This window comes from Cynocephalus volans, chromosome 1, assembly GCF_027409185.1.
Source record: "Cynocephalus volans isolate mCynVol1 chromosome 1, mCynVol1.pri, whole genome shotgun sequence".
NCBI lineage: Eukaryota > Metazoa > Chordata > Mammalia > Dermoptera > Cynocephalidae > Cynocephalus > Cynocephalus volans.
Genome location: NC_084460.1, coordinates 282,207,640 through 282,235,010, shown reverse-complemented (window position 1 = coordinate 282,235,010; position 27,371 = coordinate 282,207,640). Strand labels below are relative to the sequence as shown.

Here is a 27,371-nt window from a genome sequence, read left to right as displayed (position 1 = left end):
CATGTGAAAATCTTCAACAAAATACTAGCAAAATAAACCAAACAGCATTTTTAAAAGATGATAATCTATGACCAAGTAGGATTTATTCTAGGATGTGTAAGTGGTGGTTTACATAAGAAAGTCAATGTAATAAATCACATTAACATAACAAGGGAAAAAGCCACATGATTATCTCAGTTGATGTAGAAAATGCATTTGACAAAATCCATCATCCTTCCATGATTAAAAAAAAAAAAAAAATCATTCAAAAAGCTAGGAATGGAAGAAAACTTCCTCAACGTAATAAAGTACATTTATAAAAACCCACAGCTAATGTTTTTTAAAATCATACTCAGTGGTGAAAGACAGAAAACTTTCCCCCTAAAATCAGGAACGTGATAAAGATGCCTGCTTTCACCACTGCTCTTCAACCCTGTAATGGAAGTTCTAGCCAGAATAGTTAGGCAAAAAAAAAAAAGAAATAAAAAAGATCAAACTGGAAAGGAAGAAATAAAACTCTGTGTTTTCAGATGACATGATCCTGTATGTAGAAAATCACCAGAACCCACACAAAGATCTACTAGACCTAATAAATTTAGCAAAGTTGCAGGATACAAGATCCCACATAAAAAACAGTAGTGTTTCTGTGCACCAGTAATGAACAATCCTTTTAGGAAGTTAAGAAAACTATTTCATTTACAATAGCATTCAAAAGAAGAAATTACCTAGGAGTAAGTTTAACCAAGGAGATGAAAGAGTAGTACACTGAGAACTATAAAGCTTTGCTAAATGAAATTTTAAAAGACCTAAATAAATAGACATCTTGTCTTTAATCTTGTTACATTAAAGGATTTCATGTTGTTAGGAAATCAGTACTATCCAAAGCGATCTACATGTTCAATGTAGTCTTTATCAAAATTCCAGTTGATTTTATTCGGAAACAGACAAGCTGGTCCTCAAATTCATATGGAATTATAAGTGGTCTTGAATAGACAGTACAATGTTGAAAAAGAACAAAGTTGGAGGATTCACACTTCCCAGTTTCAAAACTTACTCAAACAATAATCAGAATAATGTCTTACTGGAAAAAGTATACACCTATAGGCCAATAGAGTAGAATTGAGAGTCCAGAAATAAATCCGTATATCTATGGCCAGTTGATTTTCAACAAGACCATTTAATGGTGGAAGAATCTCTTTTCAACCAGTGCTGCTGGTACTACTGTATACCCACATGCAAAAGAATGAAGTTGAACCTCTTCCTTACACCATATATGAAAATTAACACAAAATTGGTCAATGACCTAAATATAAGAGCTGAAATTCTTAGAAGAATACATGAGTAAATCACGACCTTGGATTTAACCGTGGATTCTTAGATGTGACACCAGCACAAGCAACAGAAGAAATATATATAAATTGGATTTCATCAAAATTAGAACCTTCTGTGCATCAAAGGACATCATCAAGAAAGTGAAAGGACAACTTACAGAAGGAGATAAAAGTTACAAATCATATATCTAATAAGGGTCTAGTATGCAGAGTATATTAAAGAACTCTTACAATTTAACAACAAAAACACAAACAACCCATTTAAAAAATCGGCCAAGGATCTGATAGACATTTTTTCAAAGATGTCCAAATAGCCAGCAAGCACTTGCAAAGACGTTTGTCATTATTAATCATTAGAGAAATGCAAATCAAAACAAAATTATATGCTTCACACCAACTAGGATAGATACAATAAAAAAAAAAACCTGGAAAAAAACAAATGTTAACAAGGATGTGGAGAAATTGGAACCCTTGTACATGGCTGATGAAAATGTAAAACAGGATGGCTCCTTTGAAAAACAGTTTGGCAGTTCCTCAAAAAGATTAACGGATCTACCAGATGCCATCAAGATGGTGGAATAGACAGTCCCCAGCATCACTCTCCCTCACAGTCAATCAATTTACAACTATTACAAAGCAAAGACTGCCAACCTGTGACCACTGGAGCTCAGGGAAAGAGGAAGAGAGACCCATGGAGTTCACGAAGGTGGGAGGAGCTGCTGCTAGAGAAAGAAGAAACTGTTCTGTTTCAAGTCCCACCCAGGCCAGCACTGTGACAGGTGGGAAGAAGCTGCAGCACACAGAGCAGGAGCCAGCAAACACCACAGCTGAGCCCTTTGTGTGAAGTTGCATGGAGTCTTCAAGGGAAAAGAGGGCTCTGGAGCACACTGTACCAGCCTCCAAGCCAGCAAGCCCACTGACAGGGTTGCCATGGATGTACATAGGAGCGAGGGGACATAACTGACCAGAGAAAACCACCCAGATGCCAGTGAGTCACTGCAAGGGATCTGTGCATGGGCCATCCCATGGGAAGCATACAGAGTGTGGGAGGAAGGCTGGCCTGCCAACAGAACATTGGGGTGCAGAGTAGGCAGCTGATCTGCCTTCCTATTGGCACAGGCCCACTTAATGGAGACTGATAGGCAATAGAATTGTAGGGGGTGCAGTTTTCTGGAAAGATTCAGTACTGGGCCAGAATTTCCACACAGTCCAGGTGTGTTCAGAGGATTCTGAATAACCCACTTATTTCAGGGAGTTACAAGAAAATAAAGAAAGAGAATTAAGTGATATCTGGAAAACAATCCAAGAGCAGAATTAGAATGTGACAAAGGAATTGAATCAATTTAAAAAGAAATAAAAATTCTAGAAGTAAAGTATGCATTATCTGAACTGAAAAGCTCAGTAGAAAGCTCCAACAGCAAACTTAATCAGAGTGAAGAATCAGTGAGCCCAGAGATAGAACATATGAAATTATAAAATTGGAGAAGAAAAAAGATTGACAAAAAAATGAAACAAATACAGCAAATATGGGACTCTCTCAAGTGAAATAATCTCCACATAAATGGCATATCCAAGAGAGAGGAAAAAAGAAGAGATGTAGAAATCATATTCTTGAAAATGGCCGAAAATTTCCCAAGTATGGAGAAAGACAACAGCACCCAGGTACAGAGGTTGGCAATCAAACTCAGTCCAAGGAGGAACACCCCAAGGCACATCATAATCAAATTATCAAAAACAAAAAACAAAAAATACTGAGAGTAGCAAGAGAAAAGAACCACATAACATTCAGTGAAGCCCCAGTACGTCTCTCAGGAGATTTCTCAGTAGAAACCCTACAGGCCAGAAGAGAATGGGATGATATATTCAGGGTACTGAAGGAAAAAGACCGTCAACCAAGAATTCTGTATCCAGCAAAACTAACCTTCAAATATGACGGAGAAATAAAGTCTTCCCCAGACATACAAAAACTAGAGAGTTCATCAACACTAGACCTGCCCTACAAGAAATGCTAAAGAGAGTTCTTCATTCTGAAAGAAGACAATGCTAAGGAGCAGCAAGACAACTTTTGAAGGTATATAATTCATTAGTAAAGAAGTTCAAGACAACCTCAGAATATTCTAGTGTCCTAAGTAAGGGTGGTGAATAAACTGCTTATATCCTTGTTATAAAGACTAAAGGACAAACCTAACAAGATACTAACATATACAACAACCATATAAGAGTTAGGCAATATTTAAAAATGTAACTTGTAGTCTTCTAACCTTGAGCAGCATTTCATGAGGGGTTCTTTGGCTTTTGAGGGGTTATTCAGTTTTTCTTGGTCTAAGAGGTAGCAGCAGCAAACAGCACCTACTTTCTGGGCAGCTTCTTTCTTGGCATGATAAGCCTGTAGACCCATCACAGCTTCATCCACTTTGGAGTGGAGAGACTCGGGACTCTAGCATGTGCAGTAGTTCAGAGTTGTCAGTCTCAAGCAGCATTCCCATAATTATTCCAGCCAGGTCTGAATGCATTGTTTGGATGATCAGGATCAAGCATTCTCCCAGCATCTGTTCCTGGCAGGGGTGGGGGTGGGGGGATGGTGCTGTGGTCAGCATGGAAGCAGTCAAGGGCTCCTGCCCCTGCATGTGGACTGCAGGCTGAGGTGCCTGGCTCGTCCTATGGCCCTCAACAACAAGAAACACAAATTGCAAATTTAATATGTCATTTTGTATACAAAGGTCAATTATGAAGTGCCTAGAATTTTTCAATTATATGAATATATCCTCTGGGTTCTGCTATGGCCCAGTGTTAACTTCTTTTTTTTTCTGTTCTGGGTTTTGATTTTTTCCCCCCAGAAATTGGATTTATTTGATGTATCCAAGTCTTAAGTTTATCAATAAAGAAAAAAATATCCATTTAAAAAAATAAGATGTAACTTGAAACAACAAATTGTCAAAAAGTGGAGAGAATGACTTAAACCAAAGAATTCCCTTTGTTTTTCTTTTTTCATAGATATCAAAGTTATTAGTCTAAAATAATCATTTATAACTGTAGCATGTTTCTTGTAAGCCTCATGAAAACCATAACAGAAAAACTTATGAGACATACTAAAAATAAATAGAGAAATCAAAATGCACTACTAGAGAAGACCATCCAACCACAAAGTAAGACAGCAAGATTGGAAAAAAGGAAAAAATTACCAATAAAACAACCCCCCAAAAAGAGGAATAAAATGGCAGTAATAAGTCCCTATATATAAATAACTCTAAATGTAAATGGTTAAGTGTCCCAATTAAAAGACACAGAGTCGCTCAATGAATTATAAAACAAGAACCAACACTATGCTGCTTAGAAGAAACTCACTTCACCTATAAAATGTGTGAAAATGAAGGGATGGAAAAAGATATATCATGCAAATGGGAACAAAAAAAGAGCAGTAGTAGCTATACTTCTATCAGATAAAATAGATGTCAAGCCGAGGAAAGTTTTTTTAAAAAAGATAAGGAAGATCATTATATAATGATAAAGGGACCGATTCATCAAGAGGATGTAACAATTCTAAATATATACATACCCAACTCCAGAGCCCCCAGTTACATAAAGCAGTTACTATTAGACCTAAAGGGAGAAGTAGACTCCAAAACAATGATAATTGGGGACTTTTAACACCACATTTTCAGCAAAGGACAGATCATCCAGGCAGAAGATTAACCAAGAAACATCAGAATTAATCTGTACTCTATGCTGATTAAACATAATGGACATGTAAAGAACATTTCATCCAACAGCTGCACATTCTTCTCAGCAGCACACGGAACATTCTCTGTAATAGACCATATGTTAGGTCACAAAACAAGTCTCAACAAATTTTTAAAAATTGAAATCATGTCAATACCTTGTCTGACCACAAGGTAATAAAACTAGAAGCCACCAACAAAAGAGACACTAGAAACTGCACAAACACCTGGAAGTTAAACAGCATACTCCTACACAATGAATAGGTCAAAGAAGAAATCAGAAAGGAAATTTAAAAATTCCTGGACACAAATGAAAATGGAAAGAAAACATACTGGAACATATGGGGTACAGCAAAAGTAGTTTAAATAGGGAAGTTTATAGCAATAAATGCCTACATCAAAAAATAAGAAAGACTTCAAATACACAACCTAGCATTACACCTCAAGGAGCTGGACAACCCAAAATCAGTAGACAGAGAGAAATGACAAAGATCTGAGCAGAAATAAATGAATAAGAGATGAGAAAAACACAAAAGATTGATGAAAAAAAGAGTCGTTTTTTTGAAAAGTAGACAAAATTAATAAACCTTTAGCTAGTCTAACCGAGAGAGAAGACTCAAAATCAGAAATGAAAAAGACATTACAGCTGATACTACAGAAATACAAAGGATCATAGGACACTACTAAGAACAACTATATGTGAACAAACTAGAAAACCTAGAAATAATGGATAAATTCCTGGACACATAAAACTTAACAAAGGTTGATCATGAAGAACTAGAAAACCTAAACAGACCAGTAACAAGTAATGAGATTGATACAGTAATAAAAAGTCTCCCAACAAATATAACCCTAGGTTGGTGGGTTTCCCCTCCCAGGGCTCCGCACAACAGAGGCAGTGGCAGCCATTGACCTCCCGTCTGATTTCAGAGTCCTAGCACTGAGGTCACCCATCCATCAGGTCTAGCATGTTCTGATGGTCTATTGGATCCTCCATGATGTGCCTTGACAATCCAGAATTCTAAGGGCAAAATATCTCACCTCAAGGGAACTGAGCCCCAGAGTCAGAAGTCCAAGCCGTGTAGCAGACAAGAAACCGCTCTGCAAAGGACTCTTTTACAGCCCTTCCTGTCCTGGCCTGTAAGAAGCTGCCCACCTGAACACAGATGAGCTTTGGGCCCAGTGCATGTGGAGCAGGGAGATATCCAGCAGGGGAGGCAGAAGCTCCTCAGAGACCGCACCGCTGACACGTGATCCAGCAGCCTGGCCAGTGCGTATGGAGCAGAGAGATGTCCAGCAGGGGAGGCGGAAGCTCCATAGAGACCACACGCTCTGCGGTGCCTTCACGCATCCCAGCAGCCCGGTCCAGTGCATGCGGAACAGGGAAACGTCCAGCAGGGGAGGTGGAAGCTCGGCAGAGACCACACACACTGCAGTACCGCCCCATCACCCAGCAGCCGGGCTGAGTCCAAGCTGGCCATAGAGGTGGCTCACTGGAGAGGCTCAAGACACGAGGCAACCACATACATGAGGCACTAGTGGCCAACTGAGCAGTCACCGAGGTAGCCATACCAAATTGGCAACCCCAGCAACATCTTAGTCAGACAATAGTATCAAACCTGTGGTCTGTGAAACCCCCTCCCACAATGAATAAACATCAAAGAAAAGATACCAGAAATACGAAAAATCAAGAAAGTACACCACCAAAGGGTAATAACTCTCAAGCTCTAGATCCTATAGAACAAGAAGCCCTTGAAATGACTGACAAGGAATTTCGAGTGATAATTCTAAAGAAACTGAATGAGATACAAGAAAATTCAGCTAGACATCATGATGAAACGAGGAAAAGTATACAGGACCTGAAAGAAGAAATGTACAAGGAAATCAATGCCCTGAAAAGAAAATGTAGCAGAGCTTGCCGAACTGAAGAATTTATTCAGCAAAATAAAAAACAGAGAGTTTAACCAGCAGGCTTGCGGAAGTTGAAGAGAGAACCTCTGAACTTGAAGATGGGCTGTTTGAAATAACACAGGCAGACAAAAAAAAAAAGAAAGAAAAGAAAAGAAAAAAGAATCAAAGGCATTGAAGAAAATCAGAGAGATATCAGACAACCTTAAGCGCTCAAATATCCGAGTCATGGGTATTCCAGAAGGGGAGGAAAAAGGAGATTGCACTGAAAACATATTCAACAAAATGGTGGCAGAAAACTTCCCAGGTATAGGAAAAATCACAGACCTTCAGATCCAAGAAGCTCAAAGATCCCCAAACGTATTCAACCCAAAAAGGTTTTCTCCAAGACATGTTATAGTCAAATTGGCAAAACTCAGAGACAAAGAGAGAATCTTAAAAGCTGCAAAAGAGAAGCGTCAAATCACGTATAAGGGAGCCCCAATCAGGCTACCATCAGACTTTTCATCACAAACCCTAAAAGCCAGAAAGGAATGGGATGATATATTCAAAATACTAAAAGACAGAGATTGCCAGCCAAGAATACTCTACCCTGCAAGGCTATCCTTCCGAAATGAAGGGCAAATAGTATATTTCTCAGACAAACAAAAACTGCAGGAGTTCACCACCACACGACCACCCTTACAAGAAATCCTCAAGGGAGTACTGGGTTTGGTTCCTGAAAAAAAATTACCACTGCCATAAAAATGCAAGAAAAATCTAAACCCACGAGTATAATAAAAATGGCATTCATGAAGAGAAAACGAAAAAAAAAAAGGCTATCTACAATGCAAGGAACCAACAAATACAGAAAACAAACAGTAAACCAGAAAGCAAGGAACAAAAGACACCTAAGACAACCAAACAACAATCAATAAAATGCCAGGAATAAATCAACACTTTTCAATAACAACTCTTAATGTAAAAGGCTTAAATTCCCCAATCAAAAGACACAGACTGGCTGACTGGATTAAAAAGGAGGACCCAACTATATGCTGCCTTCAAGAGACCCACCTCACCCATAAAGACTCACATAGACTAAGAGGGAAAGGATGGAAAAAGATTTACCATGCAAATAGAAAAGAAAAATGAGCTGAAGTAGCTCTTCCTATATCTGATAAAATAGACTTGAAACTAAAAAACATAAAAAAGGACAATGAGAGACACTACATAATGATAAAAGGACTGATCCATCAAGAGGACATAACAATCATAAATATATACTCACCCAATGTTGGAGCAGCCAGATTTATAAAACAAACTCTATTAGACCTAAAGAAGGAAATAGACACTAATACCATAATAGGAGGGGACCTGAACACCCCACTGTCAATATTGGACAGATCATCCAGGCAAAGAATGAGCAGAGAAACACAAGAGCTAAACAATACTCTAGACCAATTGGACTTGGCAGATATCTACAGAACATTCCTTCCAGCAACCTCAGAATATTCATTCTTCTCATCAGCACATGGATCATTCTCCAGGATAGATCACATATTAGGTCACAAATCAAACCTCAACAAATTCAAAAAAAATTGGAATTATCCCATGTATTTTCTCAGACCACAATGGGTTAAAATTAGAAATCAATAACAAACGAAATTCTGGAAACTATACAAACACATGGAAATTAAACAGCATTCTACTTAATGACATATGGGTCCAAGAAGAAATCAAGCAGGAAATCAAAAAATTTATTGAAAATAATGATACATCATACCAAAACCTGTGGGATACTGCAAAAGCAGTACTAAGGGGGAAATTTATTGCATTAAATGCTCACCTCAGAAGAATGGAAAGATGGCAAGTGAACAACCTAACACTTCACCTTAAAGAACTAGAAAAACAAGAACAATCCAAACCTAAAGTTAGCAGACGGAAAGAAATCATTAATGAAATTGAAACCCGAAAAACAATACAAAACATCAATGAATCAAAAAGTTGGTTTTTTGAAAAGATCAATAAAATTGACAAACCATTAGCATGGCTAACCAAAAAAAAAGAAGAGAGAAGATTCAAATAACCAAAATTAGAAATGAAAAAGGTGATATTACAACTGATTCATCTGAAATACAAAGAATCATTCGAGACTACTATAAACAACTATACACCAACAAGTTTGAAAATCTGGAGGAAATGGATAAATTTCTGGACACTCACAAGCTCCCAAAACTGAGCCATGAAGACGTAGAAAATCTGAACAGACCAGTAACAATAAAGGAGATTGAAGCTGTTATCAGAAGGCTCCCAACGAAGAAAAGCCCAGGACCAGATGGATTCACAGCAGAATTTTACCAAACATTCAAAGAGGAATTGACACTGATTCTTTACAAACTATTCCAAAAGATTGAAACAGACGCAAATCTCCCAAACTCATTCTATGAAGCAAACATCATCCTGATACCAAAACCAGGTAAAGATACAACCAAAAAAGAAAACTACAGGCCAATATCCTTGATGAATATAGATGCAGAAATCCTCACTAAAATACTAGCAAACAGAATACAGCAACACATACGTAAAATTATTCACCACAGTCAAGTGGGATTCATCCCAGGGATGCAAGGTTGGTTCAACATACGTAAATCAATAAATGCGATACACCATATTAATAAAATCAAACACAAGAACCATATGGTCATCTCTGTAGATGCTGAAAAAGCATTTGATAAAATTCAACATTCATTCATGAAAAAGACCCTCTATAAGTTAGGTATAGATGGAAAGTATCTCAACATAATTAAAGCCATATATGATAAACCCACTGCCAATATCATCCTGAGTGGGGAAAAGCTGAAAGCTTTTCCTTCAAGAACAGGAACTAGACAAGGATGCCCACTCTCACTACTCCTATTCAACATAGTGTTGGAAGTACTAGCCAGAGCAATCAGAGAAGAGAAGAAAATAAAGGGCATCCAGATTGGAAAAGATGAAGTCAAACTGTCCCTGTTTGCAGATGACATGATCCTATATATTGAACAGCCTAAAGCCTCTACAAAAAAACTCTTGCAGGGCCGGCCCGTGGCTCACTCGGGAGTGTGCGGTGCTGATAACACCAAGGCCCCGGGTTCGGATCCCATATACGGATGGCCGGTTGACTCACTGGCTGAGCGTGGTGCTGATAACACCAAATCAAGGGTTAAGATCCCCTTACCGGTCATCTTTAAAAAAAAAAAAAAAAAAAAAAAAAAACTCTTGGAGGTGATAAATGATTTCAGCACAGTAGCAGGATACAAAATCAGCACACAAAAATCAGTAGCATTTCTATTCTCCAATGTGAACATGCAGAGAGGGAAATCAAGAAAGCTTGCCCATTTACAATAGCCACCAAAAAAATAAAATACGTAGGAATTGAGTTAACCAAGGTTGTGAAAAATCTCTATAATGAGATCTACAAACCACTGCTGAGAGAAATTAGAAAGGATACAAGAAGATGGAAAGATATCCCATGCTCTTGGATTGGAAGAATCAACATAGTGAAAATGTCCATACTACCCAAAGTGACATACAAATTCAATGCAATCCCCATCAAAATTCCAATGACATTTTTCTCAGAAATGGAAAGAACTATCCAGACATTCATATGGAATAACATAAGACCACGCATAGCCAAAGCAACACTGAGCAAAAATAGAGAAAGCTGGAGGCATAACACTACCTGACTTTAAACTATACTACAAAGCTATAAGAACCAAAACAGTATGGTACTGGCATAAAAACAGACACACTGATCAATGGAATTGAATAGAGAATCCAGAAATCAACCCACACACCTACAGCCATCTGATCTTTGAAAAAGGCACCAAGCCTATACACTGAGGAAGAGACTGCCTCTTTAGAAAATGGTGCTGGGAGAACTGGATATCAATATGCAGGAGAATGAAACTAGACCCATACCTTTCACCATACACTAAAGTCAACTCGAAATGGATTAAAGAATTAAATATACACCCTGAAACAATAAAACTTCTTACAGAAAACATAGGAGAAACAATCAGGAATTAAGACTGGACACAGACTTCATGAATATGACCCCAAAAGCACGGGCAACCAAAGGAAAAATAAGCAAATGGGATTATATCAAACTAAAGAGCTTCTGCACAGCCAAAGAAACAATTAACAGAGTTAAAAGACAACCAACAGAGTGGGAGAAAATATTTGCAAAATATACATCTGACAAAGGATTAATATCCAGAATATACAAGGAACTCAAAGAACTTTACAAGAAAAAAACAAGGAACCCAATTCAAAAATGGGCAAAAGAGCTAAGTTGGCATTTCTCTAAGGAAGATATACAAATGGCCAACAGACATATGAAAAAATGCTCAACCTCACAGCATTTGGGAAATGCAAATCAAAACTACACTGAGATACCATCTCACCCCAGTTAGGATGGCTAAAATCCAAAAGACCCTGAGTGATAAATGCTGGCGAGGTTGTGGAAATCAAGGAACTCTCATACACTGTTGGTGGGACTGCAAAATGGTGCAGCCTCTATGGAAAATGGTATGGAGGTTCCACAAACAATTGCAGATAGATCTACCGTATGACCCAGCTATCCCACTGCTGGGAATATACCCAGAAGAATGGAAATCATCAAGTCGAAGGTATACCTGTTCCCCAGTGTTCATCGCAGCACTCTTTACAATAGCCAAGAGTTGGAACCAGCCCAAATGTCCATCATTGGACGAGTGGATATGGAAAATGTGGTGTATCTGCACAATGGAATACTACTCAGCTATAAGAAAGAATGAAATACTGCCATTTGCAACGACATGGATGGACATAGGGAGAATTAAATTAAGTGAATCAAGTCAAGCACAGAACGAGAAATATCACATGTTCTCACTTATTTGTGGGAGCTAAAGATAAATAAATAAATACACAAAAAAGGGGGGGCGGGGAGGGAAGAAGACACAAAAATTACAATTCCTTGAAGTTGATACGACAAGCAATCAGAAAGAAAATTGTTGGGATGGAGGGGGCGAGGGAGGAGGAAGGGAGGTTTTGGTAATGAGCCACAATAATCAACCACATTGTATATCGACAAAATACAATAAAATTAAATTAAATTTAAAAAAGAAAGAAAAAATATATATATTTAACCCCAGGACCAGATGGCTTCACTGCTGAATCCTACCATCATTTAAAGAACTAATACCAATTCTTCTCGTACTGTTCCAAAAAACTGAAGAGCAGGGAATACTTCCAAACTGGTTCTGTGAAGCCAGCATTAACTTCATACCCAAACCAGGAAGTAATACAACAAGGAAAGAAAACTACACACTAGTACCCATAATGAACACTGATGTGAAGATCCTTGATAAAATAGTAGCAAACAGAATCCAACAACACATTAAAAAGATCACTCACCATGATTAAGGGGGATTCATCCCAGGTATGCAAGGATGGTTCAGCATACTCAGATCAATAAACATGATACATCACATCAGCAGAATGAAGGAAAACACCCATTTCAATAGATCCAGAAAGGGCATTTGATAAAATCCAACAATAATTCATGATAAAAACACTAAACAAATTTGGCATAGAAGGGATATACCTCCACACAATAAAGGCCATATACAACAAACACACAGCTAATATCATACCAAATGGACAAAAACTGGAGACTTTTTCTCTAAGATCTGGAACAGGAGAAGGTTGCCCACTTTCCCCAGTCTTATTAACATAGTACAGGAACTTCTAGCCAGTGTAGTAAGACAATAGCGAGCAGTAAAGGACATCCAAATTGGACATGAGGAAGTCAACCTATTCCTATTTGTTGACAACATGATCTTATACATGGAAAGCCCTACAGACACCACCGAAAAATTACTAGATGTAATAAATGAATTCATTATAGTGGTAGGATCCAAATCAACAGATTTCCTATGTGCCAATAATGAAATAGCTGAAGAAGAAATCAAGAAAGTAATGCTACTCACAGTAGCTACCACAACAGTGAAGCATCAAGGAAGTGCAAAACCTCTACAATAAAAACTATAGAACATTTGTGGGAAGAACTGAAGAGCATACAAATAAATGGAAAGATGTCCCTGGGTCTTGGGTTAGAAGAATTAACATCATCAAAATATACAAAGCAATCTACATGTTCAACACAATCCCTATCAAAATACGGATGACATTCTTAAGAGAAATAGAAAAAACGTTCTTAAAATTTGTATGGAACTGCAAAATACCCCATATAGCTAAAGCAGTCTTGTAAAAAAAGAACAGAGTTGGAGGCATCACACTTCCTGATTCCAAAGTAGATTATAAGTCTATAGTAACCAAATCAGCATGGTACTGACATAAAAATAGACAAATAGACCAATGGGACAGAATAGAGAGCCCAGAATAAACCTACACTCTTACAGCCAACTGATTTTTAACAAAGTTCCCAAGAATATACAATGAAGAAAGGACAGCCTCTTTAATAAATGGTGCTGGGCAAACTGGATATCCACATGCAGGAGATTGGAACTAAACCACTGTCTCTCACCATCCACCAAAATGAACTCAAAATGGATGAAAGATCTAAATTTAAGACTCCAAACCTTGAGATTACTAGAAGAAAATATAGGGGAAATGCTACATGAAGTGGGAGTGGCAGCACTTTTGTGAGTAAGACTACAAAGGCACAGGCACCTAAAGCAAAAATATGCAAATGGGCCCGCATCAAACTGAAAAGCTTCTGCACAGCGAGGGACACTATCAACGAAGTGACAAAACAACCTACTGAATGAGCAAAAGCGTTTGCAAGCTACACATCAGACAAGGGGCTAATAGCCAGAATATATAAGGAACTCAAACAACTCAACAGCAAAAAAAACAACCCAGTTAAAAAATCAGCAAAGGACCTGAACAAACATTTCTCAAAAGAAGACCTACAAGTGGCTAACAAGTACATGAAAAAATGCTCAACCTCACTAATCATCAGGGAAATGCAAACTAAAACCACAGTGAAGTATCACCTCACTGTAGTTAAAATGGCTGTTATCAACAGGACAGAAAATAACAACTGCTGGCAAGGATGCAGAGAAAAGGGAACCCTCCTACATGGTTGGCCAAATGTAAATTGGTACTGCCACTGTGAAAAACATTATGGAGGTTCCTCAGAAAATTAAAAATAAATCTACCTTAAGACCCAACTATCCTACTACTGGGTATATATCCAAAGGAAATGAAATCAGTGTTCATCACAATGCTGTTCATAATAGCCAAGAGGTGGAATCAACTTAAATGTCCATGAACAGATGCGTGAATTTTTTAAAAAAATGCAGTATATGTACACAGTGGAACCCTATTCAGCTGTAAAAATGATATATTGTTTGCAGTAACATGGATGGAAGTGGAAACAATCATGTTAATTGTGGTAAGTCAGGCACAGAAAGACCACATGATTTCACCACATGATTTCACTCATATTTGGAATCTACAAAATGACAAAAAAAAAAATGGTTCTCATAAAAGTAGAGAGTAGAATAATGGATACCAGAGGCCAGGAGGGGAGGGGGGTTGAGGGAAGAAGTGGTGAACTAACAGATACAAAACTATGCTGTCTGCCCTAAGTGAATCATTGTGCAGTATAGGTGTGTATTGAAACAACACACTGTACCTCACAAATATATACAAGTAAATGTTAATATTGAAAAAAATACAAAAAGGTAAAATACGATAAGAATTTAGTTCAAACTCATTACATTTTTCTACAGTGTGAAGAACACAAACAAAACAATCAAAACATAGTATTACCTTGGAACCGTAGTATTCCTTTGTAGGGATGTACCAAATAGAATTCAGAACAAGTACTCAAACACATATATGCACATATATGTTCATAGCAACACTGTTCACAATAGCTTAAATATTGAAACAACCTGAATGCTGAATGGATAAACAAATAGGTGGTGTATGCGTACAATGTGATATAATTCTATAAAAAGGAATGAAGTACTGATATATACTACAAAGTAGATGAATCTAGAAAACATGTTGGATGAGAGAAGCCAGACACACAAGGTCACATTATATGGTTCTGCTTATATAAAATAACCACATGGGCTGGCCCGTGGCTCACCTGGGAGAGTGTGGTGCTGACAACACCAAGTCAAAGGTTAAGATCCCCTTTCTGGTCATCTTTAAATAAATGAATGAATGAATGAGTGAATGAGTAAAATAAAGTAATAACCACAGAGGGTGAATCTATAGACAAAGTATATTGGTGTTTGCCAGGGCCAGGGTAGAGGCAGAAATTAGGAATAACTGCTTAGTGGGTATGGAGTTTCCTTTTGGGGAAGTGAAAATGTTTTGGAACTAGATAAAGCTCATGGTTGCACAACATTATGAATATATTCATTGCCACTGAATTGTTCTCCTTAAACTGTTTATTTTTGAATCTCATCTCAACTTTTAAAAATTGAGAAAACTCCTGAAATCCTACAGAATAATGTATAAAAGTTATGATTGAACAATTCAAAAATGAGATTCCAAAGTGGTTCTTAAACACGTGGAAAGAAGTTTAACTTCATTCAAAATAAGAGAAATACAAAATAAAGTTATAAAAGATTCTTTCTCTCATTCCTCATATTGACAGGTTTCAAAAGCCAATATACTATTGATGGGGTTGTGTAGAAAAAGCACTTCCAGGGCCGAGCCCGTGGCGCACTCGGGAGAGTGCGGCGCTGGGAGTGCGGCGACGCTCCCGCCGCGGGTTCGGATCCTATATGGGAATGGCCAGTGCACTCACTGGCTGAGTGCAGGTCACGAATAAGACAAAAAAAAAAAAAAAGAAAGAAAAAGCACTTCCATTCATTGCTGGTGGCGAGGCAACATAGTGTAAACCCTAATAATGGTAATTTAATGAAAGCTTTAAAAAGACACATATGCATTTACCCTCTGACCCACAAACCAAGGTTTAGGAATTTATCCTAAAGACACACCTTCAATGGTAAGAACATATGTGTGCACAGAATTACTCATTACAGCATTATTTGTAGTTGCAAAATGTTGGAGGCAACTTGCATAACCAAAACAGCTGTGTTACATATGCACAGTGGCACTGAAAATGTAAATGTAAATGGTAAAAAGAAAATGTACAAAGATCTGAGAAAGTATAAACTCCGGAACAAGGCAAGAATGCCTACTTTCATCATTTCTATTCATCATACTACTGGAAGTCTTAGCCAGCACAAATAAGCAAGAAAAAGAAAAAAAGACTTGAAAATTGGAAAGATAGAAGTAAAAGTATCTCTGTTCAAAATGATATTATGGTCGTTTATGATTCCACGAAAAACTCGTTAGAACTTTTAAAAGAATTCAGAAAAGTAGGGTACAAAATCAGCACACAAAAATCAGTTGCATTTGTGTATACTACAAATGAACAATCTGAAAAATGATTCCATTTACAAAAGCATCAAAATGAATGAAATAGGGGTTAAGTTAACCAAGAAGGTGAGACACTTGTATGATAAAAGGACAAAACATATCTGAAAGCAGTCAAAGAAGACAAATAAATGGAAAGACATCCTATGTTCCTGGATTGAAAAACTTAATATTGTTGCGATGTCAATATAACCCAAAGTGATCTACAGATTTAATGCATTTTCTATCAAAATCCCAGTGACTTTTTTTGCAGAAATAGAGAAACCCATCCTAAGATTCATATGGAATTCCAAGGGACTCTGAATAGCCAAATATTCCTCAAAAACAAGAACAAACCTGGAGGACTCACACTTCTTGATTTCAAAACTTACTACAAAGCTACAATAATCAAAACAATGTGGTACTAGCATAAAGAGAGACATTTAGCCCAGTGGAATAGAATAGAGATTCCAGAAGTATACTCTTGTTTCTATTGTCAAATGACTTTCAACAAGGGTACCAGGACAATTCAATAGGGAAAACACAGTCTTTTCAACAAATGGTGCAGGGAAAACTAAATATCCACATGTGAATGAAGTTGGGCCCTTACCTAACATGGAGTCAAAAATTAACTAAGAATGGATTAAAGATTAGAAGAAAACACTGAGCAAAAGCTTCACTGTTTTGGATTTGGCAGTGAGTTTTTTGGGTAGGACATGAGGTACATACAGCAGAAAAAGAAAAACTAGACAAAATGGACTTCATGAGAATTTTAAAATTTTTTGTGTCAATAGATACCATCAACAATGAAAAGGCAGTCTACAGAATGGGAGAAAATATTTGCAAATCATATATCTGATAAGGGATTAATTTCTAGAATACTCAGACAATTCCTAAAACTCATCAACAAAACCCGATTTAAAATTGGGCAAGGGATTTGAATAGCCTTTTCTCAAAAGAAGATATACAAATGGCCAAGAAGCCAGCACATGAAAAGATGCTCAATATCACTGATCATTAAGGAAATGCAGATCAAAACTACAATGAAAAAGCTCACACCAATTAGGATGGCCACTGTCAAAATAATGATAATAAGTGTTGGCAAGGATGTGGAGAAATTGGAACCTTTGTGCACTGTTGGTGAGAATGTAAAATGATATAACCACTGTGGAAAACAGTTGTGGTGGTTCGTCAAAAAATTAAAAATAGAATTACCACATGATCTAGGAGTTTTACTTCTCAAAAGAATTGAAAGCTGGTTCTCAGAGGTATTTGTACATTCATGTTCATAGCAGCATTATTCACGTTAGTTAAAACATGAAAGCATCCCATGTCCATTGATGAATGAATAAGCAAAATATGGTATATTCATACAACAGAATATATTATTCAGCCTTAAAAAGGAAGGAAATTCCAACATATGCACATTGATGAAACTTGAAGACTTTATGTGAAATGAAATAAGCCAGTCATACACACACAAAAAAACTGTAGGATTTCAATTATGGGAGATACTTTTGGTGTGGTCAAAATTATATTTACAGAAAGTAGAATGGTGGTTGTCAGGGACTGGGAGGGAGGAATGGGATTTAATGGGTATAGAATTTCCATTTTGCAAATTGAAAAGTGTTCTGGAGATGGATGGTGGTGATGATTGCACAATAATATGAATGTACTTAATGCAGCTGAACTGTACATTTAAAAATAGTGAAGTTTTTAAAAGTGTGAAAAAAGTATATGAAATCAGAACCAAAATGAGATACCAATTCACACCCGCTAGGATGGTTATGTTAAAAAATAAATAAAACCTGAAGTTAACAAAAGATATGTTGGTAGGCAAAAGTTTGAAGACCTAAATAGTATATATAGTATGCTTTTCTTTAACTGAAAAGCTAGGTATTAATTGACAAATAGGAATTCTATATATTTAAGGCATACAAATTGATGTTTTGGTATATGTATACATAGTGAAATGATCACCATAGTCGAGCTAATTAACATATTCATCACCTCACATATTTACCATTCCCACCCCATCCTCCCCGTTACCTACCCATATGGTAAGAACACTTAAGATCTACTATCTTAGCAAATTTTAAATATATACTGCAATATTGTTAACGGTAGTCATCATGTTGTACATTAGATCTCCAGAACTCGTTCATCTTGCCTTACTGAAACCTTGAACCATTTGACCAACATCTCCCAATTTCCCCTTCCCCACTCCTAATAACCGCCATTCTACTCTCTGATTCTGTGAGTTGGACTATTTTAAATTCCACATTTGAGTGAGGTCATGCTGTATTTGTCTTTCTGTGTTTGGCTTATTTCACTTAGTACAGCATCCTCTAGTTTCATCTATATTATCACAAATGGCAGATTTTCCTTTTAAGGCTCAACAATATTCGTGTGTGTGTGTGTGTGTGTGTGTGTGTGTGTGTGTGTGTGTGTGTGTGTTTACACATATATATACACACACACCACATTTTCTTTTAAAAATTTTTTTGTTACTGTATTTATCATTACGCAATGTAATCATTTTTTTGTGACCCTTTACTAATTTCTTACTAACTCTCTCTCCCCCTCCCCCTTTCCCACTTCTGGTGGCCTCAGTTCTGTTCTCTACTTTTGGAAGTTCAACAAATTATTGTGCTTGTTGTTTCTTCCTTCCTTCCTTCCTTCCTTCCTTCCTTCCTTCCTTCCTTCCTTCCTTCCTTCCTTCCTTCCTTCCTCCCTCCCTCCCTCCCTCCCTCTCTCCCCCACTTATGAGTGACAACATGTGGTATTTCTCTTTCTGTGCCTGGCTTATTTTCTCTTAAGTTCATCCATGTTGCCACAAATGGCAGTATTTCATTCCTTTTTGTGACAGAGTAGTATTCCATTGTGTAAATATACAACATTTTCTGTATCCTGTTGTCCATTGATGGACATTTAGATTGGTTCCAACTCTTAGCTATTATAAATAGAGGCACAATAAACATGGGAGGGCAGGTGTCCTTTTCACATGATGATTTCCATCCCTTTGGATTGTGATCATATGGCAGTTCTATCTGTAGTTGTTTGAGGAGCCTCCATACTGTTTACCATAATGGCTGCACTAATTTACAGTCCCTTCAACAGTGTAGGAGGGTTCCACTTTGCGCACATCCTTGCCCAGCATTTGTTATTCTCTGTCTTTTTGATAATTGCCAGTCTAACTGGAGTGAGATAATAATGTGGTTTTGATTTGCATTTCGCTGATGCTGAGTGATGTTGAGCATTTTTTTACGTGTCTGTCGACCATTTGTATGTCTTCCTTCTGGGTTGGCCTGTTAGCTAGTTGGTTAGAGCGTGGTATTACAACACCAAGGTTAAGGGTTTGGATCCCTGTACCAGCCAGATGCCAAAAAAAACAAAAACTATTCTGCATGTATATCTTCCTTTCAGAAGTGCCTGTTCAGCTTCTTTGCTCTTTTTTTTTTTTTTTTTGTGATTGTTATTTTATTGTTAGGCTATTTGAGTTGCTCGTATATTCTGGATATTAATCCCTTGTCAGTTGCATAGTTTACAAATATTTTCTTCTATTCTGTGGGTTGTTTTTTCACTCTTAATTGTTTCTGTCACTGTGCAGAAACTTTTTAGTTTGATATAAACCCATTTGTTTATTTTTCCTTTTGTTGCCTTGCTTTTGAGGTATTATTCATACAGGCTTTGCCCAGTCCTACTTCCTGAAGTGTTTCCCATATGGTTTCTTTTAGTAGTTTTATAGTTGCAGGTCTTATATAAGTCTTTAATCCATTTTGAGTTAATTTGGGTGTATGATGAGAGGTATAGGTCTAGTTTCATTCTTCTACATATGGATGTCCAGTTGAAGAGGCAGTCCTATCTCCAGTGTATGATCCTGTTGCCCTTGTCAAATATCAGTTGGTTGTAAGTATGTGGGTTGATTTCTGGCTTCTCTATTCTTTTCTGTTGGTATGAGTATCTTTTTATGCCAGTACAATGCTGTTTTGGTTAGTATAGCTTTGTAGTATAATTTGATGTCAGGTAGTGTAATGTCTCTAGCTTTATTTTTTTGGCTGAGGATTGCTTTGGCTGGTTTAGGGTCTTTTGTTGTTCCATATGAATGTTAGGATTGTTTTTTCTATTTCTGTGAAGAATGTCATTAGTATTTTGATGGGGATTTCACTGAATCTGTAGAATACTTGGGGTAGTAAGGATATTTTCACATTGTTAATTCTTCCAATCCAAGAGCGTGGAATGTCTTTACATCTTTTTGTATCTTCTTTAATTTCAGCAGGGATTTGTATTTCTCATTGTAGAGGTCTTTCACCTCCTTGGTTATATTGATTCCTGGGTATTTAATTTTTTTGGTGACTGTTGTAAATAAGCTTCTTTGTTGACTTCTTTTTCTGCTAGTTTGTTGTTGGAGTATAATAATGCTACTGATTTTTGTATGTTGATTTTGTATCCTGCAACTTTACTGAAATCATTTATCAGCTCTAAGGGTTTTTTGGTAGAGTCTTTAGTTTTTCTGTATATAGGATCATGTCATCTGCAAAAAACGACAGTTTGACTTTGTGTTTTCCAATCTGGATATCATTTATTTCTTTCTCTTGACTGATTGCTCTGGGAGTGGTGAGAATGGGCATCCTTGTCTTGTTCATGTTAGTAAGAAACAATATCCCACTCAGGTTACTTGTGGTAGGTTTGTCATATGTGACTTTTATTGTTTTGAGATAATTTCCTTCTATACCAAATTTACTGAGGGTCTATCATGAAGGGATGTTGAATTTTGTCAAATGTTTTTTGTGTGTCTGTTGAGATAATCATATGGTTTTTGTCATTGATTTTGTTGATGTGGTATGTCACATTTATTGACTTGTGTATATTGAACCATCCTTGCATCCCTGGGGTGAATCCCACTTGATCGTGGTGTATAATATTTCTGATGTGTTGCTGTATTCTGCTTGCTAATATGTTGTTGAGGATTTTTGCATCTATGTTCATCAGAGATACTGACCTGTAGTTTTCTTTTTGTGTTGTGTCTTTATCTGGCTTTGGTATCAGGGTGATGCTGGCCACATAGAATGAGTTTGGGAGAATGGCCTCTGTTTCAATATTTGGGAAGAGTTTGAAGAGAATTGGTACTAATTCCTCTTTAAAGGTTTGGTAGAGGGCCGAGCCCGTGGCGCACTCGGTAGAGTGCTGCGCTGGGAGCGCCGCGACGCTCCCGCCGCGGGTTCGGATCCTATATAGGAATGACCGGTGCACTCACTGGCTGAGTGCCGGTCACGAAAAAGACAAAATAAATAAATAAATATATGTTAAAAAAAAAAAAAAAGGTTTGGTAGAATTCAGCAGTAAAGCTATCTGGTCCTGGGCTTTTCTTTATTGGGAGGCTGCTGATTACTGCTGCCCTTGGGCTCCTGCCTAGGACCCTAAGCGAGCTCCTGCCTTCTTTTGGGAAGTGGGGGCTGCCCTCGGCTCCTCTGTATTTTATTTCTAACTTCCAAGTTCCCTTTTAGTTGTAAATTTCCAAGCTTTGATAATTAGTACATGCAAATTACTTGTATCTCTAATTATTGCCCAAAATTTTCTCTGAAACTGGGTAATTTATAAAGAAAAGTTTATTTGACTCACGATTCTGGGACAACTGTGTCTGGTGCAGGCCTCAGGCTGAAAGTGGCAGGCAGCTGGGGCAGGTGGTGGTGGCGCGAGCGAAGATCACATGGCAGTAGGAAGCATGAGAGCCACATTTTCTTTATCCATTCGTCCCTGGAGGGACATTTAGGTTGTTTCCACATGTTGGCTACTGTGACTAATGCTGCAGTGAATATGGCAGCTTATAAGGCAGTTACCTTTTTTGTAAGAAAGAAGGGGAAATTAGAAAATATACTGATATCTGCTTTTCTTTATATATATACATATTTACAAAGGAGATATGGTACAAACCAGTTAAGTGATAGAGGGACAGCAGCATAGAAGGAATGGGGAGAGAATAATACCTGAGTAAATTTTTTATATAGTTTTCACTTTTGGAAGTACAGTTATCCCTTGAACAATGAGGGGATTAGGGGCACCAACCCCCCTGCATAGTAAAAAAAATCCACATATGACTTTTGACTCCCCAAAACCTTAACTATTAATAGCCTGCTGTTGACCAGAAGCCTTACTGATCACATAAACAGTTGGATAACTTATTTTGGCTGTTATCTGTGTTATATACTGTATTCTTACAATAAAGTAAGCGAGAGAAAAGAAAGTGTTATTGAGAGAATTATAAGGAAGAGAAAATATATATATAATACCATACATTTATTTATTGAAAAAAATTTGTGTATAAGTGGACCTGTGCAGTTTAAGCCCATGTTGTTCAAAGGTCAACTGTATGTTGATGTTGTAAATATTTCAAAATAATTACGTCAACCTTGATAGGAAGGAATAAAAGCTCAAACTGATATTAATGATCCCAGCTGTATTTCAAATGAATAGCAACACCACACTAAAGAAGTTTTTAAAACATATCCGAATAATTTTGTATATGATGTTTGACTACAATAGTTTCAGGGACAAGGTTGAGCAAAAGAACTACAATCTCATATCCTGAACTCTTTGAACTGCCATAGGTTAAGCAATTATGAAATTATTTTAAATGTATTATATGATTGAGCAATGAGTAGATGTTGTTTTGAGCCAAGCATCTTCTCACTGTGGTTAAAGCAAAATACAAATATGAAATGAGGGAAAGGAAGGAAGAACCAAATGGGGACGGTTCGTATTTGAAGGAATCAGTATAAATTCAATCCCTCTAAATGAAAATGTCATCTGCAAACACTGACTAAACCAAAAACTAAAATTAAAAATGAATCATTCAAAACTGACAAAAAAGTATAAAAGAACCTAAATGTTCAGTGATTTTTTTTTGTTTGTTTTAATGTTGGTAGGATTTTCGCTTTTGAAATTACTACAACTAAAAATCCACTAAGCTTTAGAACACCATGTACAATGGGTCTGCAAAAAGTTCATGGAAAATTTGTATTACGAAAAAGCTGTGCATGGATTTAAAAAATTTTTGCACCAAAATAAACTTATACTAACTTGTTATAACATGTCTGAACAGGATATAGTTTGAGACTCTTAAAAATAAGACATCAGTTTGAAAAGAACTACCAGAGCAATATGAATTCTACTAAACTTGAAACAGGAACAAACATCAAATTTATGGTGAAACTTGGGTGGAAGAATGGTGAAAGCATTAATGCTTTATGAGAAGCTTATGGGGACAGTGCTCCAAAGAAATTAGCAGTTTACAAATGGATAACTCGTTTTAAGAAGGGATGAGACAATATTGAAGATGAAGCCTGCAGCTGCACACCATCCACGTCAATTTGCAAGGAAAAAATTAATCTCGTTTGTTCCCTAACTGAAGAGAATTAATGACAGAAACAATAGCCCATCTCATACACATCTCAGTTGGCTCAACTTACATGATTCTGACTGAAAATTTTAAGTTAAGTAAACTTTCCGCTCAAGAGTTGCCAAAACTGCTGCATCCAGATCAGGTGCAGACAAGAGCAGAGCTTTCCATAGAAATTTTTAAAAAGTGGGATCAAGATCCTGAAGCATTTCTGTGAAGAATTGTAACAGGATATGACATATGGCTATACCAGTATGATTCTAAAGACAAAGCACAATCAAAGGTGTGGCTTCCAAGAGGTGGAAGTGGTTCAGTCAAAACAAAAGTGGACGTCAGAGCAAAGGTTATGGCAAAAGTTTTTTAGGATGCTAGAGGCATTTTGCTTGTTTACTTAAAAGAACAATAACATCGGCTTATTAGGACAGTGTTTGAGATAGTCAAAGTTTTAGCAGAAAAACACCTGAGAAAGCTTCCCCAGAATCCTCCACCATGACAATACTCCTGTTTATTATTCTCATCGAACAAGGGCAGTTTTGCAAGAGTTTCCATGGACAATTATTAGGCATTCACCTTCCAGTCCTGATCTGACTGGTTTTTGTTTTCTAATCTTAAAAAATATTTAAAGGGCACCCATTTTTCTTCAGTTAATAATGTAAAAAAGACTGCATTGACATGATTAAGTTTCCAGGACCCTCAGTTGTTTAGGGATGGACTAAATAGCTGGTACCATCACTTGCAAGAGCATCTTGAGCTTGATGGAGCTTACGTTGAGAAATAAAGTTTATATTTTTCATTTTTATTTTTTAATCCTATATTTTCATTAACTTTTTGAAGTCCCTTATATATAGGTATATCCACACACAAAAAGGGTCTAGAAACAAAGAAACCCTCGTAAGCCATGAGCACATCCAGTACTCATATAGTATTTCCTAAAACCATTTCCTTTAAAAATGATGGTACATACCAAAAGGATGTAAGAGCTTAAAGCTAGTACAATTTGAACATCAAAATGTTAAAGGACTGTAATGAATTATTAACTGCCGAAAAATAGTAATTCTTGAATCTATATTGGTAATAGAAAGATTGATGAATTGTTCAGTTGATTGGTAAATAAATTGATTAATAAGTAAAGACTCTTTTTACCGTAGAATACTGACTGATAAATGTGGAAGGTAGTCCTGGAGTTGGAAAGTTATCGTTTTGCAGTAATCATAATAAATATTGGTTTGGGCAAAAATCTTCAGTGTATGCTTCAGAGGTTAGATATTGACTGTGTACAGGATATTTGCATAGTTTTAAAACGTTTCTTCATAGATCATTTGTATGTTGAAAGAGAAATACCATTAGCTATACAGTGGAGAAACCAGACACACTGTGACTGTCAGAATATCTAACTTAATTTTGTTATACTCAGGCAATATAGTCTGTACAATTTCAGTCCTTTTAAATGTAGTGACTTGTTTTCTGGCCTAACATATTGTTTATGTTCGTGAATATTACATATGTATTTGAAAAGAATGTGAATTTTGCATTTTTTGGTTAGAGTTTTATAAATATCGGATCAAGTTGGTTGATAATGTTAAATTCCATCAAACACTTTTTAAAAGGATTGTTGAAATCCCCAGCTATAATGGTGTATTTGTCTATTTTTCTTTTCAGTTCTGTCAGTTTTTACTTTATGTGTTTTATAGCTTTGTTTTCAGTGTGTATACATTTAGGATTGTATCAAATTCTTCTTGATGAATTGCCTTCTTTATCGTTATGTCTTTATCATGCTCCTTTTTGTCCTTGATAGTATTGGTTTTCTGAAGTCTATTTATATTTTGCACAATCATGGATAAGGCTGGCTTTAAGTCTATTATCTTGCTATTCGTTTTCTATTTTTTTCATCTGTTGTTTGTTCCACTTTTCTCTTTACTTTCTTTCCTTTGTGTTCATTTTATCTCCATTTTTGCCGCCCCCCCTCCCCGTTTTTTATGCTACTGTTGTCATATATCCTACATGCTATAAATGCCACAATACACTATTATGGTTTTTTAATAGCCTTATTGAGATATAATTCATGTACCATACAGTTATCCTCTTAAAGTATATAATTCAGTTTTATTGTTTTTACTTTAAACAATCAGGTAGTACTTCAAGAAATTAAAAGATGAGAGAAATGTATTTTATATTTTCCCACATATTTACCATTTTAGTGCTCTTCATTTCTTTGTGTAAATCCAAGTTTCCATCTGGTGTTGTTTTCTCCTTCTGCCTGAAAAATGTCCTTTAACATTTCTTATAGTGCATGTCTCATGGCAACAAATACGCTTGGATTTTGTCAGAAAAAGTCTTTCACTTTTAATTTTGAAGGATATTTTCACTGGATATAGAAGTCTAGCTTGATAGTGTTTTTCTTTCGGCATTTTAAAGATATCTTGCCATTATGTTCTGGCTTGCACTGTTTCTAACTAGAAGTCTATGGCCTTAATCTTATTTTAGTCTTAGCTCTCCAATTATGTACTTTGTTTCCTGAGTTCTTGCACATTCGAAACTTTTTCTCTACCTCGGTAACTTGCAAGGTAGATTGGCTAGATATAAAATCTTAGCTCATGCTTTCTTTCTTTAGGTTTCTTGAGAGGCTACTCTACTGTTACCTTGCTTTGTATTTGCTTTTCAGAAGTCTGATGCCAGTCTTACTCCTTTTCCCCTGTGAGTGATTTCCTCTTTTTGCCTGAAGGCTCTGAGGCATTTTTTCTCTCATTGCTTTTAAGATTTTCTCTTTATTGCTGATTTTTATTAATTTTATTATGGTTTGCTTCAGTTTGATTTGTGTTTATCCTGTTTGGGATTTGTTGAGCTTCTTGGATCTGTGGTTTTCTAGTTTTTATCAGATTTTGAAAGTTTTTACCTATTAGTTTTTCAGATATTTCTTCTAACCCTTCCCTCCTCTGGATTCCAATTGTATATGATAGTAAATGTAATCATTGTCCCACAGGTCACTGATAATCTGTTCATTTTTTCAGTCTTTTCTCTATTGATAACTTCATTTTTTTATATTTTATGTTGCTATGACTTCAAGTTCACTGATATTTCCTTCTGCAATGTCTAACTTGCTATTAATCCCATCTAGTGAATTTTTGTGTGTTTTTCATCCCTAAAAGTTTAATTTGGGTCTTTTTAAAATCTTCTATTTCTATACCTATTTAATGTTTTTCTTTGCATTCTTTTTCATACTTTTAGCCTTGGCTGTTGTTCAGTATCTAAAAATAGTTATTTTTTACATTTTGTCCAGTTTTCTCATCATTTATGGTGGGAGGGTACTTCCAGATCCTGTTACTTCCTCATAGTCAAAAGTAGACGTTCTCGCAGGTACTCAAATCTGACATTACCAAGAATATCATGCATCTTTGGATGTGATGCCTTTAGAAGGACAGAGTATCACTATGTACTCTTCCAACCTGAGCTGAATCTCATCATGAGGAAATAGAAAATCCAATATGAGGAACAGTCCATTAAAAACAGGGCTGGGGAGGACTATATTCTTCAAAAAATGTCATTGTCATGAAAGAAAAAGCTGAGGATTTATCCCTGATTACAGGAAACTAAAGAGATATGAAAACATTATTTGATCCAGGACTGAAT

General features: G+C 36.6%; 1 protein-coding gene across 3 annotated transcripts in view; it reads left to right on the top strand.

Annotated features, from left to right (window-relative positions):
* Positions 1-27,371, top strand: part of USP37 (ubiquitin specific peptidase 37) — a 112,160-nt gene that overhangs the window by 47,266 nt on the left and 37,523 nt on the right. The window lies entirely within an intron of this gene.